This window comes from Pleurodeles waltl, chromosome 10, assembly GCF_031143425.1.
Source record: "Pleurodeles waltl isolate 20211129_DDA chromosome 10, aPleWal1.hap1.20221129, whole genome shotgun sequence".
NCBI lineage: Eukaryota > Metazoa > Chordata > Amphibia > Caudata > Salamandridae > Pleurodeles > Pleurodeles waltl.
The window spans coordinates 615,701,865-615,721,045 of NC_090449.1; positions in this window are offsets into that span (position 1 = coordinate 615,701,865).

Here is a 19,181-nt window from a genome sequence, read left to right on the forward strand (position 1 = left end):
CACTTCATTATTTCTCACTGTTATCAATCTTAGATCAATGGTTTGAGTGTTTTTCACTTCCCCAGTGAACATGCATCAACCAACAAGCTTCTTCAGAAGATAACAACACCAACATGCCTTTTGATAATGATACTGAAGTTGACTCTGATGTGGAGATCTTGGAAGTAGAGGGTACCAAAAACCTTCTTTCTGAATCTATTGTATGTAATTTCTTCTATCGGACAAAAAGATGAATGCCAGACATGTTTCATATTTAATTGTGATAAAACACTCTAGTTTAGGCTGGTAAATTCACCTTTAGAACTTTCACAATCATCAGAATATCATCTCTAAACATGAGGCAAAGAACAGGCAAAGTACTTCACAAGAAACATTTACTAATGACATCATAACCCCACCAATATGGGCAGCACAACTGAAAAATATGTACATCTGACACAGAGATGTATGGAAGGTGTTGCGGAAACCATAAATCTGTGCAGAACAGCACAGGGCCTGACATTCACAACAAATACACTCTCAACCAGCAGCAAAAGTGCACCCTTTTTTGGGCTATATGCCAAGTTGATTACTCCCACGTCATTTTGTATATGCCAGATGCTCTTTTTCTGGTGTTTTTGTGTATCACCCTCCAGGCTACACAGAGGATTTTATGTCTTCTTTAGATCAAGCCAGTCCTCCTAAGTGTATTATGTACATCAACTTTTCAGTGCTTGGAGACTTTAACATCTAGCTGGACAATATGATTGTCAAATGTACAATCACTATTTAGATACACTACCTGCCCTTAACCTTACAAGGTCAGGCACGAGCTCTACGCATAGTGCGGGATATGCTATAGATGGAATTATATCAAACATTCTGGTCCAAGGTGAGAGTCCTGTTCAAGTAGTTTGGTCATATGACTTCCTACTCCCTTTATCCTGGTTTCTCCTTATCTAGGGAAATCAGAACAAACCCTCAGGCCTCAGGTTGGAGACAATGGAATAAGGTAATAATCTCAGATCACTAGATCTTGAGTTCATCTAAACCAGCACTCACAGGTGAAGCTGTATTGGATGATATGATTATTAATAAATGGCTCACACAGGCAGCCGATGCTGTGGCACCAATTATGACCTCCCGGAATCGTGTGCAGGCTCACTCTGCTCGCTAGTTGTCCCAGGAGCTTGCTCAATAGAGAGCAGCTTATAAAAAGCTGGAAAGAGCTTGGCAATGGGATTAGAAGGAAGCTGACAAGGTGCTATGTAAACAGGCCCTTAATTGCTACCACAAAACATAAACCAAACACACGCCGCTTTCTACTCTCAATACATCAAGTTGATAAAAATGGCAAAAAGATTTTCAAAATCGCATCTAGGTTCACAGATTCAATGGCGACTGCCCCGGGTGAAAAATGGCCATCTCTGAAGGGTCACCCCAGACTTTTTGCCTTCCTCCTCCACTTTTTCTGACCTCGATTTTGTTGACCTTATGACTCTGACCACTCACAGTGTGCATGTGCTCACTCCTTTAAACATGATAACATTGGCTCATACTCAATTGACCTATTTAATTTACCTGTAAGTCCCTTGTACAGAGCACTATATATGCAGAGGGCCTGTAAATTAAATGCTATTAGTGGGCCTGAAGTACTAGTTGTGTCACCCACACAGGTAGCCGTTTAAGCATGTTTTAGGCCTGCCACTGCAGCGCCTGTGTGTGCAATTTTACTTCCATTTCAACTTGCCATTTAATACCCTTTGGCAGCCTGAAACTCTCCTTTTATTACACATATGTGACACCTAAGGTAGGCCAGGGTGCTGTGTAAGTGAAAGGTAATGCATGTACTATTAAGCTTTGCATGTCCTAGTAGGGAAAATCACTTAAATTCCTTTTTCACTATGGTGAGGCATAATCCTACCATAGGTTAACATTGGAAATTCCTTATAGCACTTTTAAGATGTAATTTTTTTATTTAGAAGGAATAGCTATGCCGTGTTTCATATCACTGGAATGGTAATGATCAATCCCCTTTACTGGTAAAGTTTAATGTAACATTACTATTTTAGAAAGTGGACATTTCTCTGCTCTTACAGCTCTGTGTGCATGCAGCCTGTCTCCAATACACGTCTGGGGTAGGTGACAGCTACACTTTGTGCATTCCCTCTAAATAGTCACAAACACAGGAAGGGAAGGTGTGTCTGAACACTCATCTGCATTCTGATGGCTGTTTCTTTGCAGGAAAGGAGTGGGCTGACACTTGAACCTGAAAAGGCAGTGCCTGTCCCCACACAAAATACTGATTACCCCCTACTGAGTCTGGAGCCAGGGCTGGGAAGAAAGGGCCACTGTGCACTTCAAAAACCCTTCTTTGAAGTCACCCCAACATCAAAGGCACAACTGGGTATAAGTACTGGGTGTCTGACCGCACCAGGTCAGACACTTCTGACCTAAAAGAAGAGCTGATGTGCTGCATCAAGGCCAGATACTCTGCTGGACTGCTGACCAAGAACCACCACTTTTCTGCTGTGCTGCCCTGGTGTCTGCTGTTCTCTGACCCTGCTGAGGGAGAGCTGAATTCTTCATTGCACCTCAAGTGATCTCCAAGGGTTGCTGGCTTGCCTCCTGTTTCTGAAGTCTCAGGGAGACAAAAGACTTTCAATACTTCTGCTACAGCTCTTGGACCAGTCTTTAACCAGCTCTTGACCTCCAAGAGGTGCCCCTCCAGTCGTGGGACCTCAAAGTAGTTTTGTGGCTCCTGAAATTCAGTTTTTGGGCTCTTCACAAATGGGCCTGCTCGCACTGCAACTGCACAGCTTGCACGAGCAATCAGACAAGGCTGCCACAAGCTTGTCTCTTTCGATAGAAAGCATCATTGCTCACAACCGCGAGGCTCCAGTCTGCCGATTTGCAATGCCTGGACGATTCTCTGTGCCTGCAGACCACTGCCAGTGACGTTCTCCTTGATCCCGGTGAACTTCTTCCATGCAAACTGGATTCTTGGTTCAATTCTGAGAAGGTAAACCTTCAGCAGGACTTACCTGGGACTGTATGCGACCTGCGCTCCATCGCAGTCTTCCTGAACTTATGGATTTACCCTGTCTAGCACGATCAGATATCCCCGTTTGGCGCTTTATGCTTTTAAGCATTTTAGGCCACATGTACGAAGGATTTTGCATGTCGCAAACAGCGAATCTGGCTGTTTGCGATGTGCAAAATGCACTTCCCCATGTAGAAATCCAGTTTTGCAATTTGGTAAACTTTTTACCGAATTGCAAAATGGGATTGCGACTCGCAATTAGGAAGGGGTGTTCCCTTCCTAATTGCGACTCGCATTCCCATTTATGATTGTTTTGCGACTGCGAGTGCGGTCGCAAAACAATCGTAGTTAGCACCAGTGTCACACTGGTGTTAACCCATTCACAAATGGGAAAGGGTCCCCATGGGACCCCTTCCCGTTTGTGAATGTCACTGAAAATATTTTTTCAGAGCAGGCAGTGGTCCGTAGGACCACTGCCTGCTCTGAAAAAATGAAACAAAAAAGTTTCATTTTTTGTTTTCGTAAAGCATCTCGTTTTCCGTTAAGGAAAATGGGCTGCATTAAAAAAAAAAACTTTAAAAAACAGCTTTATTTACAAGCAGTCACAGATATGGTGGTCTGCTGTCTCCAGCAGGCCACCATCCCTGTGAGGGCCGCCATTCCCTAGGGGGTCACAAATGGCGATCTGCCTCACGAATAATCATGAGGTGGGCATTTGCGACCCCCTTGCGAACCGCTATAAGTGTCAATGACACTATACTACATTCGGATTTGCGACTCGCAAATTGTGAGTCACAAATCTGAACTTTGGTACATGTAGCCCTAAATTCTTTAAAAATTCAGATCTCTACTTCTACTCATTGAATTTTTGTCATCTTTGTTTTTGTTTTACTCAAAGAATTATTGTCTATTTTTCTACACTGTACGGAGTCTTTTTGTGGTGTTTTCATTGTGTTACTGTGTGTTGCACAAATACTTTACACATTCCCTCTTTCGATATGCCTGACTGCTCTGTGACAAGCTACCTGAGGGTGAGCACAGGTTATCTTTAAATGTTTATATGACTTACCCTGACTAGGATTGTGGTTCCTGCTTCTACAGGTTGCATACTCTGACAACCAGGAGCTCAATCTCTGTCAACTGCCTTATGAGATTGAGGGAGCGTAGCTCTTATACTCAAAATTAGCATGAAATGTTTATGATCCAATGCATAATAACGGCGCATAGAAAATGTATTAATGTGTTTCTGCTAAAAGTGCGCTTGAAATGTGCCCACGGGGAGTGGCCGCCAATGTATACGATGATTAATGAAACTGACAAATAATGAAATAATGAGAAGTTAATGTATGATTTTATACTAATATTAAAGGTTATATGTTAAAGACTTGCTAATAAATCATTAGGCCTTAGTTAGCATGAGTCGAGGCTCCCTATTAAATTGTGTTTTTCTAACACACAGTGTGCTCACTTGCAGAAGGACATGAACTCATACTTCTCCAAAAGCTAGAAGATGAGTGTAACCGTAGTAGATCCGTTCTCATGAAATTCGACTTGCTCAAGGAAGCATTCTTGCTGAATGCAACAGTGTAGACTAGTTACAGGTACAAGGTCGCCTAAACCGGTACAGACAATGGAGCCACTGACTAGGGATGCGAAAAGGACCACGAGAGTATGAAATCACACCGGACATTCTACCCGCTGGAGACGTCAATCACAAGAACCAATAAACTACGTGAGAACTGGTATGGGGTGACAATTTTGATAGTACCACTGGAGAATCATTGGATGGAGATAGTGGGGTGCCAACCTCACCCAATTAGTAATAAGGGGATTGTTCAACAGAAAAGGGATAAAACCCTCTGACACGAGGAGCGAGAGAGAGATCCCATTGCAAACTTTTGCTATGACCCAGACACTTTGTCACTCTGTCTAGAGACTTTGCTGTCTGACTCTTCAAACCATCTTCACCCTTACCTTTCCCGATTCTATACTTTTCCTCCTTATGAGGGAAAGTGTCCCTTCTTACCCGTCTTGCTGAATTCCTGGCTGCTGGCGAATCAACTGATGTCCTGAGGACGAAGACTGACTCTGTCTGCTGACCTTACGGAGGCTAACTATATAATGATGAAATTGTAATTGTCTGTTTGCCTTTCCTTTCTAGGTAGCAACTGCTTCTTTTTGAAAGAGACCTTAGTTAGAGGTTTTCCAAATTGATGTTGCTAAATTGTTTTGCATGGAGCCCAACATGTTAATGCTAATTTGAGGTTAGTTAAGGAGTTCATTAAATGGACGTAAATGGACAAATGACTGAATCTATGCTTTGTTGAATAACGTGCTAATAATACTCTGCTGGGGTTAATCCATGTTGACTTTGTGCTATGTTTTAATGTTTACGATCTTTGCTTTGATGAAATCTTATTTGAGTTGCCATAGTGTGACAATGTTGATGTGTTTCATGGTTTTGAGACTAATAAACTTACTAGTAGAATTGTAATCAATAGGGACTAAACTGGTGTGGTTATTCATGACTGAAAGGTCATGGTGGTTCCTGAGTCTTATTAATGTCATTGATTAATCTGAATTGTCTTGTTATAGTGAATATTGATGACGTTATTGACATATTGATTGACATGTTGATCAGTTACCTCGTCCTAAGGTGTCTTCAATCAGGGTCAAAAGATTCATTGGACTAAAACGAGTCCCAGAGTGAATACATTTTCTAGAAAGGGACGCGTTAACAAGATAAATCAGGACCTCTACATAAGGCTAAGGGCTTGATTGAGATTTGTTGGATGAGTTACTCCATCACAACGGTGACGTATATCCCATTCACCAAAATGTAAATCCCATAGGATATAATGAGATTTATATTTCGGTAGATGGGATATCCGTCACCAACTCATCCGCCAAGATCTCAATCAAGCCCTAAGTGATTTCTTTGATTATAAGATCAGTAGGATCCAGGTTAACTTGTTGAACCTTAGTAGTTCAGATCTCACCACAGTATCTAAGAATACACTAGGTCATACAACTAAGAGGAAATTGATTCAGTTCCAACCCCTCACAGTAGAGAAACTGAAGCCCCAATTTTTAAGATGTAAGTCTGGGTCCACCTGTGACCCATTTCCACAGCGTATCATGAAACAAATTGCTGACTCAATTGCCCAATCATACCATGAGTTATTTTCAGCCTCCCTCCAGTCTGGGTAGTACAAGACTCATGGAGATGGGCAAATGTAATACCCCAGCTTAAGAAAGTTAATGCTGACTCTAAGGTTCTAGCTAACTTTACACCAGTCTCTTAATTGCCTGCCACCGCCAAGATCCTTGAAAAGATGGTGAACCTCTATCTCTCAGCTTTTCTGACGGAAGGCAACCTCTTGCACCCATCTCATTTTGGGGTCCAGACACGACACAGCAATGGGACAGCACTATTGGATATTTCTGAATCCATTATATCAAGCTTTGAAGTAGGGCTCAATGTGGCCTTAATATTATTAGATTTGTCAGCAGCGTTTGACCCAGTGTTCCATGAAATCCTGTCACATAGGCTGGAGTCCATGGGGGTAGCTATAGTGGCATTGAGATGGCTAGGCTCCTTCCTGGAATACAGAGAACAAGTGGTCTGAATGAAGCCCTTCTCCTGCAGGGTGAAACCTTTAAAATGGGGGTCTCCCCAGGACTCTTCTTTAAGGCCCACTCTTTTTTCTGCCTATATGGATCCGCTGGCATTCCTGGTCGAATCATTTGGCATTAAGATTATACTGTATGTTGATGACAAACAGCTGTTGCTCATATACGGAGGTGAATCAGGTAGGGCAAAACACATGTTTACACTCTGCATTAATGCACTATTAGGCTGGCTTAGAATGAATCAACTACAATGAAGTAAAGACAAAACAGAGATTCTGTTATTTGGTCCTAACCCCCGTCACGAAAAAAAAACAGAAAACAAAACAAAATGGTTCTTTTAAAAGCCAACCTCTCTAGTAAAAAACAGAGAAGCCTTACTGTCTGCTTTCTTTTTCTTTTTCTACAAATAAACAGCTTTGTGTTTTAAAACACAGTATACATGAAGATGTGTTTCGGTGCACGCCTTCATCACAAACACTTTACGATCAAGGCTGGCACCGATGTTCATTCACATGGCTGCAGTGTTTTGAAATGGCAATAAACATAATAATTGAGCATCGTCTTTCAGATTGCCTTTCCTTTTTTGGGTCGAGCCTGCGTTGCATGCGCTCGTGCATGCGTATCGCAGCGAGACACGTTAGTGTTTAGAAAAGGGCTCGGAGCCCTGTCAACTTCACGTCAGTGTTTTTTATTGGTTCGTGGGCTTGCCTAATAAAATCTGCTTGCTTTCATTAGTCGAAGGCACGCATACGTCATGCCTTTTCCGGTGGCTAGCCCTCCTCGAGCGCAGCGACCAAGTACAGAAAACATGCGAGGCTCGCTGTTTTCTGTCCGGCTCGTGGACTTCTTTTTCTCTAATTTACGAGCGCGATCTCGCTTGGCAGAAGTCGAGCTCTTTACATAGTTGATTTCACTTTTTCGGGTTAAGTACATAAATGCACTTTTGCCCGATAGGTGAAAAGTCGGGTTAGGAGTTTACAAAGCGATCAGCTCTAACATGAGCAAACGCAAGACCCGTTGCATTGTAAATGCTTGTTTTCTTTCTATTGAAAGATGTGTTTTTTAAGCAGTGTAGATTCCAGTGGTGAACCGAAACGTGAGTAGGCCCCCCTGCAAAGTACTTGGAGGGGCTCCCGCCCGGACTCACTCTGGAGCGCTCGCATCAGGGTACTCTGCTGTGGGGACACACTGAAGCACACACCCCAACCCCACTTCGCACACCACGGGGGCTGCAGGGGCCTTTGTTATGCCACTGACTGATAGAGCCAGCACCCCTGGTTGGGCACAGTTTACATTTGGGCGCAGGAGAGTTTTACTGTGGGATCCTTTGCTGGGAAACAGTATGTATATCTTTAGATATATATATGCATAACTCTATACATATATTTCTGCATATACATATACCTATATACATATACACAGGCCATATATAGTCATATTTATATGTATTTATATTAAAGAACTCGTTTATGGTGATGATCTTGTACTATTGAAATATTTTTATATTTCATATAAATGGCAATTCTTGTGGAAATATGGATTTCGTCTAATGGAGGCCTAGTCCTAGTATGTATATAGTAATATTATGATTTATTTTCAATCAGCTGATATATCTCTAAGCATGATTCTGTATTCAGATAATGAAGGAATCAAATTACCATGCCGAACATTACAATTGTTATTTATTTAATAATAGAACATTCTAATTGCAATCAGGAAACCTACTACTAACCGAGCCCTGGATAGAGCCCCTTCAGAAACCTCTCACTTTTACAGTATGTTTTTACAATGAAAATTGTGATTTTACTGAACTTCCAACAACATACTTAAACAGCTTTTACTTCTTTTTAATACAGAGAGCCACACAACGCAGGCCAGTATTTCACTTAATGTTTTCAATAATCACTTCCCTCTTTGGAAAAGCATGTTTCCTGTTAACTTCACCAAAACATGCACGCAATTAATAAACCTACCTAACAGATAATACGCCATTTATTATCATTGTTGCATAGGGGAGGAACATTGACTGACAAAGGTGTTGAACAGCAAATTTGGCTCAGTTGATCTGCATGTATGGTTCATACCCTCTTTTTTTCATGTGTGGTAGCTGGAAACAAAGCCAAAACCAGAATACAAGGTATTAAATCTGTGAAGAGATCAAATCATATTACGCTTGTTTTGTGACTATCAGCAGAACTTTTTTTCTACGATCATTCTAGCATGCAAACTGTGCCACAGTAAATTGTGTTTTCGTTCATGAGCCCTGTTGTATTAGAGGAATTTCATGGAATTCGGCCTGTGCACTTCAGTGATAAATATATCAAAGCATGTTTTATAGTACACATTCTCTAAGTGCCACGTTTTATTGGGCCACATTTATTTTCTATGGCACGGCATAAATATGTGCATATTCTTGATAGTTACAGGTGTGATATAATTGCCTGATCCTATTGATGGACATGGCACACTTTTCATTCTGCACAACACATGCATGTTTTGCTCTTTTCTCCAGTCGGTTAAGCTCCTTGCACATTCCTCACTCTCGTTAAGCCTCCGCAGGCCAATGCAGGGCTTGATTAATGAGGCTCTCTTTCCCTGAGGAACATTTGAGCCTTTTTCTGAATTGCAGCACGATTTCCCCGCTGCTCAGATTCACGATTGCCCATCCATCCCAATCTGAGCATCAGATTGGGTTCAGAATCCTAATGTCCTAAATTTCCAGAGACTGAAAACTAAACAGCAAACGTGGCACTGGCCAAACAATCAAACTATTACTTTACCAAATTCAATTCTTTCCCAAGACGAACTGCGACTATTAACTTCAGCTGCAAAGTGAGGAGACTTCTTTATGGTCTCGTCCAGAATTGCCTGCAGTTTTCTTGCTCGATTTAAAGGAAGCACTGATGTTGTTTCCATTTCTCCAAAACGTTCAATTACTTCTTAATAGTAGAAGTGCAGGCTGGGACCATTTGGAAAAGAGCCATATTCCAAAGTAACTATAAACGTAAAATATAGTATGAATAACTCTAATCATTTTGTTAGAAACCATCCATACTGCAATAAACATCATATTTAATAGTAAGTATATACTATTAATTAAAACGAGCCAATGATAAAATACGCAAGGTACTTATGGCCACTGGAAAGGTGTGGTTATGCTGACACCACATTTTCTGTATAATTCACTATGCGCTGTATAAAATGCAGCAAACAAATTTGTTTCTAGCAAAAAAATGAAACACGCGGTACAGCGCAGTAGCATACACTATGTAGAGATTAACTGGTCAACATTTAGTTGCTGATTGGTATATTCAGTTGCTAAACTCATACTAATAAGGTAAACCGTGTGACTAGGAAGCGCTAATGTGCCTTAAAATGACAAACCAGCTACAAGATGGTGTCACAGAAATTGACGCATTATGCTTCAAAATGTCCTTTTATCCACCTATTTGAGTCAAACATGATGCCTGGTTTAGTCAACCATTGTTTAATAATTTTAATGGACTTGATAACAAGTAAAAGAGAATACAGAGTGAAAAATAAACTATAGGAGTGGATAAGAAGCGCTGAAGGTTCATTGCAGTCTGATCTCCGGGAGTAGCTGGTTTCTTGTTTTCATGATACTTCAGATTATTAGGTTAAAACAGACATAAAGAGCATTTCCGCCCATTTATCACGTATCTAGATCTGAGAATAATCTGCTCTCTGTAATTCGCACCCACAATCACTGTATCACTGTAAGTGCAAATTGGGAAAAAGGCAGGAACTATGCCTGCTGAGTGTGAATACTGTTTGTTAATACTATTTTAATTTTTTCAATAGGCATGTAATCAGAAATATCACCTCAAAAGCACCTGGCACAAACGCAATTTGGTCTAGAAGTTTTTGGATCCGATTTTACATGCATTTCTAAAGGCACTACCATAGCCATGCATTCATCAGAGAGGAGATCACAAATTGACCCATATAAGGCAAACTTGTTTAATAGAAATTTGTTTTATTTTAAAATCTTGTGCTTATCTTGTGCTTCTACTCCTGCATGTATAAAGAAGCATAAGTGCAAATCTAATTCCAGTACAGACTGACCTTCCCACACTTATGTTGCTATGCCTAAAAACAATGTCAATGTACGCCATGGTAAGTGCCAGCGGAACAACAAACACGCTTTGCTATTGTCGATTCCACCCCACATGACCTCCCTGTCTACCCGAAGCCAGAAGAAGTACGTGGCCAAGCAGACCCTGTGACCCAGGCCTGAAGCAAGTGATTGACAGATCAATGGTGGGGTGACACGCAGCCCATAGACAACTGCGCAAAACAGGAAAGACCCAGATCAATTCCCCAAATAGGCAGCAACACCTCAAAGGTCCTAGGAAATTGGCCTACATTTGGCCAGAGGGGTAAATGTTCCCAAAACACCATAAAGTTAGATGCCACATGAGGTTAGGAACACACAGCCAATCAGAACACAACACACACACCACACCCAGTGATCATGTACTCCTCATGCCGAACATCTGGACATGTTGCCTACTGACCCACACTATCTCCAATCAAGGTCAAAACCCACCTGCACACTTTATCAGATGGTCGGATTTATGGCCTTGTGGCTAGACCGGATTTCTTCTTTCAAAGAACGCATTCAATCGTTTTATTGCACCTCAAGAAATCTATAAAAAGACGCTCAAAACTCTGTAACTTTGAGAGACGTAATCAAACCGTGAGTCTGTACTGTGCTCTCCCTGCCGTTGCGCTTAATTAAACAGACTGTTCCTGTTTTGCAAGACGGCTCTTGTCTTTCATTTATTTAAGGTAAATATGCATTCCAGGAACACTTTAATTGGAATAATTTTCTTTCCAATCAAGGCATAGTGCTATGTGATGGAATTCAAAACATACATATTGTGCCTGACTAAACCTTGAATGGAGTTGCCAAGCCGATCCTATGCACTGCCACTTGTGGCTACATTAATGATGGACTAATTGTGCTGGAACACAGTCAATATCACCACTATACAGTGCTATGTAAGACACCAAGGCAGTGTATTAGGTTAGTCTGAGACTTAACAGATTGACTCCTCCACGTTGTGGAGAAAAAAATTAATAATTCACAGCAGATTACTGCCAGACCATTTTCTATCATCAAAGTGCATTAGAGAATGCACCAGGTGCTCTCCGAATACCTTTGTCAAAGTCAGAAGAAGGACTCCAATCGTTCTTCTCATACTATCCTGTGTATGCAAGATTCTGCTGGTCCGAGGCATATTAGGTAACTTCAATTAAGGACCAGCGAGTAGATCCACTCCGGAGTAGTTCCAGGCATGGTTTCTCAGTATTTTATGTTATGCAGTTTACATAACTGCTATTCGTAGCATGCATGCCTGCCACACGTATAGTTTCTTAGTGGTGTGGGTTGTCTGGAATGTGGTTTGCAGCATGATTCTGTGCTATCACAGGAAGTACATCATTGGCACTTGACTGTGGCAACGAGACATGATTGGATCTTGCTGTAGGGTATTATGATAGTAATATGATTGTGTGCTTTCTATGTTGTGTTTTTATTTGGCTTTTGTAGGAAGTTGGCTCTGTATGCACTATTTCAAAGTAAGGAATAGTATGCACAGAGTCCAAGGGTTCCCTTTAGAGGTAAGATAGTGGAAAAAAGAGATAATTCTAATGCTCTATTTTGTGGTAGTGTGGTTGAGCAGTAGGCTTATCAAAGGAGTAGTGTTAAGCATTTGTTGTACACACACAAGCAATAAATGAGGAACACACACTCAGAGACAATTCCAGGCCAATATGTTTTTGTATAGAAAAATATATTTTCTTAGTTTATTTTAAGAACCACAGGTTCAAGATTTACACGTAATACTTCAAATGAAAGGTATTGCAGGTAGGTACTTTAGGAACTTTGAATTAGCAAAATAGCATATACAGTTTTCACATAAATCACATATAGCTATTTTAAAACTAGACACTGCAATTTTCAACAGTTCCTGGGGGGAGTAAGAGTTTGTTAGTTTTTGCAGGTAAGTAAACCATCTATGGGGTTCAAGTTTGGGTCCAAGGTAGCCCACCGTTGGGGGTTCAGAGCTACCCCAAAGTTACCACACCAGCAGCTCAGGGCCGGTCAGGTGCAGAGGTCAAAGTGGTGCCCAAAACACATAGGCTTCAATGGAGAAGGGGGTGCCCCGGTTCCAGTCTGCCAGCAGGTAAGTACCCGCGTCTTCGGAGGGCAGACCAGGGGGGTTTTGTAGGGCACCGGGGGGGACACAAGTTCACACAGAAAGTACACCCTCAGCAGCACGGGGCGGCCGGGTGCAGTGTGCAAACACGCGTCAGGTTTTCAATAGGTTTCAATGGGAGACCAAGGGGTCTCTTCAGCGATGCAGGCAGGCAATGGGGGGGCTCCTCGGGGTAGCCACCACCTGGGCAAGGGAGAGGGCCTCCTGGGGGTTACTCCTGCACTGGAGTTCGGATCCTTCAGGTCCTGGGGGCTGCGGGTGCAGTGTCCCTACCAGGCGTCGGGTTCTTAGAAGCAGGCAGTCGCGGTCTGGGGGAGCCTTGGGATTCCCTCTGCAGGCGTCGCTGTGGGGGCTCAGGGGGGGCAACTCTGGCTACTCACGGTCTCGCAGTTGCCGGGGAGTCCTCCCTCAAGTGATTGTTCTCCACGAGTCGAGCCGGGGGCGTCGGGTGCAGAGTGTCAAGTCTCACGCTTCCGGCAGGAAACGCAAGTTGTTTCAAAGTTTGCTTCTTTGTTTCAAAGTTGCAGTCTTTGGTGAACAGGGCCGCTGTCCTCGGGAGTTCGTGGTCCTTCTAGATGCAGGGCAGTCCTCTGAGGCTTCAGAGGTCGCTGGTCCCTGGGGAGAGCATTGCTGGAGCAGTGTTTTTAGAAGTGGGGAGACAGGCCAGTAGAGCTGGGGCCAAAGCAGTTGGTGTCTCTGTCTTCTCTGCAGGGTTTTTCAGTTTAGTAGTCCTCTTCTTCTTAGGTTGCAGGAATCTGTTTTCCTAGGTTCTGGGGGCCCCTAAATACTCAATTTAGGGGTGTGTTTAGGTCTGGGGTGTTAGTAGCCAATGGCTACTAGCCCTGAGGGTGGCTACACCCTCTGTGTGCCTCCTCCCGAGGGGAGGGGGCAAATTCCTATCCCTATTGGGGGAATCCTCCATCTGCAAGATGGAGGATTTCTAAAAGTCAGAGTCACCTCATCTCAGGTTGCCTTAGGGGCTGTCCTGACTGGCCAGTGACTCCTCCTTGTTTTTCTCATTATCTCCTCTGGCCTTGCCGCCAAAAGTGGGGCCGTGGCTGGAGGGGGCGGGCAACTCCACTAGCTGGAATGCCCTGGGGTGCTGTAACAAAGGGGGTGAGCCTTTGAGGCTCACCGCCAGGTGTTACAGTTCCTGCAGGGGGAGGTGATAAGCATCTCCACCCAGTACAGGCTTTGTTACTAGCCACAGAGGGACAAAGGCACTCTCCCCATGTGGCCAGCAACATGTCTGGAGTGTGGCAGACTGCTAAAACCAGTCAGCCTACACGGGTAGTCGGTTAAGGTTTCAGGGGGCACCTCTAAGGTGCCCTCTGTGGTGTATGTTACAATAAAATGTACACTGGCATCAGTGTGCATTTATTGTGCTGAGAAGTTTGATACCAAACTTCACAGTTTTCAGTGTAGCCATTATGGTGCAGTGGAGTTCGTGCATGACAGACTCCCAGACCATATACTCTTATGGCTACCCTGCACTTACAATGTCTAAGGTTTTGCTTAGACACTGTAGGGGCATAGTGCTCATGCACTTATGCCCTCACCTATGGAATAGTGCACCCTGTCTTAGGGCTGTAAGGCCTGCTAGAGGGGTGACTTATCTATACCTGTGTGCAGTGTGCGGTTGGCATGGCACCCTGAGGGGAGTGCCATGTCGACTTAGTCTTTTTATCCCCACCAGCACACACAAGCTGACAAGCAGTGTGTCTGTGCTGAGTGAGGGGTCCCCAGGGTGGCATAAGATATGCTGCAGCCCTTAGAGACATTCCCTGGCATCAGGGCCCTTGGTACCAGGGGTACCAGTTACAAGGGCCTTACCTGGATGCCAGGGTGTGCCAATTGTGGAAACAAAAGTACAGGTTAGGGAAAGAACACTGGTGCTGGGGCCTGGTTAGCAAGCCTCAGCACACTTTCAAATCAAAACTTAGCATCAGCAAAGGCATAAAGTCAGGGTGTAACCATGCCAAGGAGGCATTTCCTTACAGCTTTTGTGCATGCTAGGAGTGTACGTGTGAGGTGTGCGTGACTTAGGGGCTCTTCCATTATAGGTGATTGACTGTGGGTCTTATAGGGGCCAAGTGTTACTTTGACATGACTAGGGGTTTGTTTATAGTAGTTGTTTGTGCATTTAATGTTTCTTAAGTGTTAGTGGTAACTGTTGTCATGGTTATGATGAGTTGTCATTCAGGTTATCATGCCAATCCAGGAGGTAATTCCTGAGTTTCATGCATAGTGGCGCAAGCATTGTGATAAGTGTGCTCAAGTTATAAGAAGATGGCAGGCTAGAGCAGTACGAAACATGTTAAAATCCACACACTACCAGTGGGAAAGCTTTAACCAGTCCTGTGAATGTTGTTAATTCCCTCTTAGTAGCATTGTAAGAGCCATCGTTTTATAGGTGGTTGAAGGATTGTGGGGTAAACAGTTGTTCATTTCAGCTCGATTTCCAAAATGCAGCTGGAATTAAAAAATGCTTTCCTATCAGCTATGTCGATACCTTTTTCAAACTAGTTTTTTCGAAACTCTATTTTATTGAGTTGGAGAGGATCGGAAGTCCTGTGTAGAATTCAATGTGAATGTGGTGGTGTTCCTGGACCGAAATTTCCAGGGCGCGGGAACATCAGATCTAATTTTACAGGCCAGAAAATCCAGTTGGTATAATCATATTGGAAATGGGATGCAGCTCAATCTGGGTAGGTTCCCAGGTGCTGCCTGACTCTCTACCAATGCATTATAGAGCTCCTGTCGAGTAACATTCTTGATTACCATTACCATCTTCCTTCCCTCTGTCCCCATCCCCATGTCCATCCCCTTTCATCTGCCTCACACTGGCTGCCTCGCAGATATTTACCACCCACCTGGAAAATCTTGATCTCCACAGGTATTACCCATTCCATTAGGTTTATCTCACAATAGGTGGATATATGTGTGGAGATATTCGGTGGTAATGGAAATTCTACCACCCAGATTCTCTGCTCATATATCCGCCTAACTTATAGTCAGGCTCAAGTGTAATAATGCTGTTCACAACCGTCAACACCAAACTTGTCTCCCCTTATTTTTCAATTTTCTGTGGTTGATTTTAGTTATTATTGTTTTATGGGGTCAGATACATACGTCGCGCCATTTACTGTAAATCAATTGTTGAATTTCGCACCTTATCAGCAAAAATACAATTGTTCAGGTTTTTCTTAATAGCAATTTATTGTTTGCTGATTAGCTGGATTATGAGATCCTTGTGTATGCTCAAGACAACGACTTTTTTTTCCACATAAGCCATTTATCTGGAAGAGAAGCCAGTGATATAGCTACATATATAGAAAGACGTATATGCCTCAGCATATTCTTCTTGAGGCATATTCTTCCTCAACTGAGGCCCTCTTGCACCATGGTGCAAGGGTACCTGGATTGGTGCTAGGCTGCCAAAACAGCACCAGCACAGGGACAAAGTTAGACATGCACTGTATTCTTTTAAATACAGCACATTCCAGCCCTTTCCCTGTGATGCAGCGCAGCAAGGTGTCTTGCTGTGCTTCACCACTTGGCCATAAATATGGCATTAAGGCTCCATTCACAAGTTGAGTTTTGCTGAATTACAATGTGGAATTCGACTTTCCTCATTTATATGTAAGCCAGTGTTCCTACACCCAGATTTCCAGCATGTGGGAACACAGGTCCAGATTTACTTTCTATAAAATTCAGGTAGTAAAATGTGAATGGACTTCAGTGCAGCCCTCTCTGGTCCTCATTTCCCACCCAACTATCTACCAAGGTGCAAGGCAAGCATCTTATGCACCAGCCTCCAAAGTAGCATCATACCTTTACCTCGCCCACTGCCCTACCTCCTGCCCCTACCTCACACCAGCAGCCTCACAGACATCTAACAGTGCAGTTGTTTAATGTCTCTGTTAAACACTAGAATTTGCAATTTCATATAGAAATCTGACTGATAAAGCTAGACCTTCAATGTCAATCCCAATCTGTGGGCTTTGACTCTTGAAAGATGGCAATATGTGTGGCAACACTGATTGGTTACAGAAATTCCGGCCACCCAAATCTCTGCACTTATATCAGTGTAAATTGTAATCAGGCTTGGAGGAGATGTATGTCCTTAGCTATGGGTTTTAGAAATATGTTAATATAATCAGCACCAGTCCAGACCATGCGTTTAGCCAAGACTGTCCCATGTCCTCTTTGTAAAACTCAAAGAAGACAATAACGAGCCCATCTATTTTCTATTCATCTAGTAAGCATAAACAATTGCAATGTCATATGTAAACTGTTTTGATCATGATAAGCCACAAACCTATAGATGTAAGTAGTAAATGTATGCCCCTTACCTAAAGGCATAGATCTGTGGAGAAAGTGACACTCAAAAGATACAATCATTTTTAATGTTGTGCTGTGTAAGTAATTGTGACTAGGCCTTGATGTGTCAATTACATAGATCGGGAGAACGCCGTTGTGCAAGGACATGGTACTAGGCCTTGATGTGTCAATTACATAGATCGAGAGAACGCCCTTGTGCAAGGACATGGTACTAGGGTACTTGGGAGGATAAGCACAAGAACCTATAGTTTTTGCCATAAAACCTAACCTACTAAGATAGCTGGACCAGGTTTTGCTTCACAAAAAATGCTTACTTGAAGCAGAACCTTACAGGAATAATGTTTACTTTTCTCCAAACATGCCACATATTGATTGTATGTTGCACTGTACAGCACACATGCAACATGTAGAATGTTTAAGAATTTGTCTAGGCATAGGATTTAGTGCTGCAAGGTATGCTTCCACTACAAACCTAATGCTAGACAGTATGCATGTGCATTTGACGTGGAAAGGATGAGGTGGCGCTACAGCCTGTTAGTGCGACAACCCAGGATCAGTGAGCAAAAGCAGGTCATTTTCAGAGAATATGGCTACATGGTTCTTTCTCCTTCTCACTAATGCTGTACTGCAACTTTGATTGCAGTGCTGCATTACGCTAAAATACAATAAATCTTCCTTCTACTGTTAGTGAACTATCAGGCCTGCATGCAGATGGAGATTATGTAATTGTACAAGTTGTACAAGTTGCCATAAGATGGTTCTGCAGGAAGCAGGGTCCAGTTGAAAGTAAAACACATAGAATAACATCTCCAGCACAAGAGCACTACCACTGTTGAGCACAGGAGAGGATTGGAACCTCTCCTTCCCACCTAAATGCTCCCTTCGTTAGAATAGCGGCCTCTTCTAAAAGTAACAAGTGGCTACCATGCATATACAAGGAGATTGTACTGCACGTTATGAATACCACAGTGCCTATAGCCTCACCGACAAAAGCAGCCCTCTAGGCCACCTTGCTGCTGCTTAGGATCACCTGACTCAAACACTGTCATTACCACCATCACATTTTCATTATTGGACGAACATGTTCCATTAAAAAATAAAAGAGCAATAAAAATAGTTGGATAGTAAGTGAAACAGAATTAGATGAACAAAACCCATTAACACCTCCATCAGCCATCGGTGCACATTGCAGACAGCCTATTGTAGTATACCTGGGCCCTCCTTGCCCCCAAATAAACTGGTTAAAACCAATAAAAGCTCTTTGAAAGTACATCAACCCGACAATAGGAGAGTATTCCATAGATAGAAAATGTAAGATTAAAGAAATAAGCTCCAAGATTATAAAAGAATCCTGATTTAAAGACGATTATATAACTTAATTTACTTTTATTTTATTTTTTAACATCTTGCTTTTATTTGTAATTTGAGCCACCTCCTCAAGCATGCTGCTCTTACTTAGTTGTTTTGCAGGCAGCAACTGTATTGTCAAGGTAGAAGGAATAGAAAATGTTCTAATTTGCAATTTCAATGAAGTGTTTCTTTTCTTGTTTCATCATATCACTTCTTTGTATACAAGCCTTCGGGGTATGTCTTAAAAATGAAGATAACGTTCTTGCCATTCAAAATAGTTTTGCTTCATAGATAAGGATGGGACACCCTTAAAACTTGAACAGAAATAGCCCTGCATAACGATGAGTCTTTTCTGTATGTCCCTCCACAATGTGCTATTTCATTTCAGGTTCCAAGGACTGTTGCAGGAAAAATCTGAATGCATTCTGTCATTACCTAATGTACAAATCCCTTTAAATCATAGCTATTGGTGTTGTCTAACTGCTTAAGAATCCTTGTGAGATGTTAATTAAACTGTATTTCTCCTAGACTATACTGGTTTCCTGAGGGAAATAAGTGTAAGCTTTAGAGCTGCCATGAAGGCTTTT